The sequence below is a fragment of the Hipposideros armiger genome, unplaced genomic scaffold (genome assembly GCF_001890085.2).
Source record: "Hipposideros armiger isolate ML-2016 unplaced genomic scaffold, ASM189008v1 scaffold_210, whole genome shotgun sequence".
Taxonomy (NCBI): domain Eukaryota; kingdom Metazoa; phylum Chordata; class Mammalia; order Chiroptera; family Hipposideridae; genus Hipposideros; species Hipposideros armiger.
Genome location: NW_017731560.1, coordinates 1,219,894 through 1,222,255, shown reverse-complemented (window position 1 = coordinate 1,222,255; position 2,362 = coordinate 1,219,894).

Here is a 2,362-nt window from a genome sequence, read left to right as displayed (position 1 = left end):
AAGGGCCGGCTGAGTGGCTCAGTTGGTTAAGAGCTCGCTCAAGAGTTTGAGCTCTGAGCAACAGCGGTTCGAGTCAGCCCGAGCTGAGCAGCCGCTGAGCTGCCAACAGGTGGCAGGATGGCTCAGCTAAAAAAAAAAGAAAAATGATACCTGCTGAATCAGAGAAATTCAGGAGATTTTACTGAACAATGCTCCCTCGTAGGTAAGTAATGCCTAGCTCAAGCCTGACATAGGGAAGAAACTTCCTTTTGCTGCATTATGATATAGGCTCCAGGATCCTTCCAATTTCACCCCCTCCCATCACAAGACAGACCACATCCCGTTAACAAGGAGACCAGAGAGGCCTTATCGTCTCTATCATATTCCAAGACTTATAACCTCATTGCATTCTTTCAACTTGGCAGGAAGCTTTAAAGATCTCAGCTTGACTTAATGTTCTATCTGGGTGAAAGGTATCAAAAGCATACCTGAGGGAATTACTTGGGGCAACAGAAGGAAGGAAAAGGCACTGATTGCACACAGAAGTATGAGCATTTGAGGCCATAGAGTCTTATGGAGATGATCTCATATCTTGGGTGGAAAATGGAATGCAAGATATAGTAAAGTGTTCTACCTAACTGTATTCATTCCAAGTCTATTTGAATGTTAAACTACCCTAAAATTGATCATCCTCTGGGGCATCAGACCCCTGCAACCATAACTTATTAGTATTCCTCAACAAGTACCTTATATTGTGCTTTAAAGTGTTTTTAAAGCAACTCTGTACACAGACATTATGTCGTCTGATCTTCACAACACCCTGTGAACTAGCAGGGGCAGAAGGTTCCCTCACCATTGCTGCAGATAAGGAAAACAAGTCTCAGAAGGATGAAAAGCCATATGGTAGGTCTTACAACTAAGTGGATGGTGGAGCTGAGATGAGAACGCAGGACTCCTGAGTCCTCCCAATTTCCACCCACTTCAGCTCCAGCCTCTGCCCAGTACATCCAAGAGAACGTAAAGTAGGGGTTCTTAACAATTTTTGGTGCTATATGGACCCCTAGAGAAGTCTGGAGAAGCCTGTGAGCTTCTAATCAGAATAACATTTTTAAATGCATGAAATAAAATACAAAGGAAACCAACTATATTAAAATAATATTTATCCAAACACATTTGTAATATAGTAAGAAATGTGTGCCTTTAACACATTAAATAGCAATGTAATGACACATCTAATTACTATAATTTTAGAGTAGTGATGAAAATTAATATTTCAAGAAATCTGCAATAAATCATGATATGATAATATCTGTGATACTGGTGAAAAGTCACAGATACTGCCAATACCTATGTACTTTGTTGCCTATGTTTATAATGGAAGAAAATGTTAATTTTTAGAAGAAAGGTTAGCAAAAATCTAAATATAATTCTTTCCTCCAAATTCATATGCTTCCTAAATTCTACCCACAATCTCTAGGTAAAGAGCCCCCGACAGAGGAGGTTGATGAAATATAAGGTGAGATCCCTCAAAGTGGGGCCATGATTAATTTCATTAAATACATTGATATTTATAAATTACTTAGAATAGTGCCCATCACATAGTAAGTTCTACATGTGTGTATTAAATAGAAATATATTTTAAACAATCAATGTTATACATGATAGAAATACTGTTTCTTTGCACACTTCAAAATAGTGAAATTCAAAGTCAATGCATAAATGTCAGGGGGTGTCTCACAAGCCTGAATTTCTGAGTGAAGAAATGAGAGATGAGCTTCAATGTGAGCAAATACAATGCACTGCATTTAGGAGAAACGGATCCAAATGCCATTCATAAGATGTTAGTCTCCAAACCATCAGTTTTGACACAAGAAAGTGATCTGGGAATTGTTGGAAAGAAGTCCCTGAAGACGTCTGTCCAAATGTGTGTTTGGAATCATAAAAAGGCAACAAATTATAAACATGAGGAAAAAGTTAGAAGCAAAATATAAGGCATTATCTTATTCCTTTTTAAGAAAAAAAACGTTTTGTACTCATGCCAGTAAAGCAGTGTTTTGTGTGGCTGAGCCTCAAGACATGAAACTCAACATTTCAATTCAGATGTTGTTCAAGTGCTTACTCTGTCCAAAACATTCTGCCAGCCAATAGGGGATGCAAGGATGAATGTGACATGGTACTTGCATTTGAGGGCTTTAAAGAGGACCTCAAAGAATCAAGAGTGTGGGTGTGTTTTAATACATTAACAAAGCATATTCTACCTTCTGGACCAGAGCCATATAGCCTGAGAAAGAAAAACCTGGAATGTTAAATGCAATGTTTATCACTTAATAAGTGTTCTCTCTCTCTCTCTCTCTCTCTCTCTCTCTCTCTCTCTCTCTCTCTC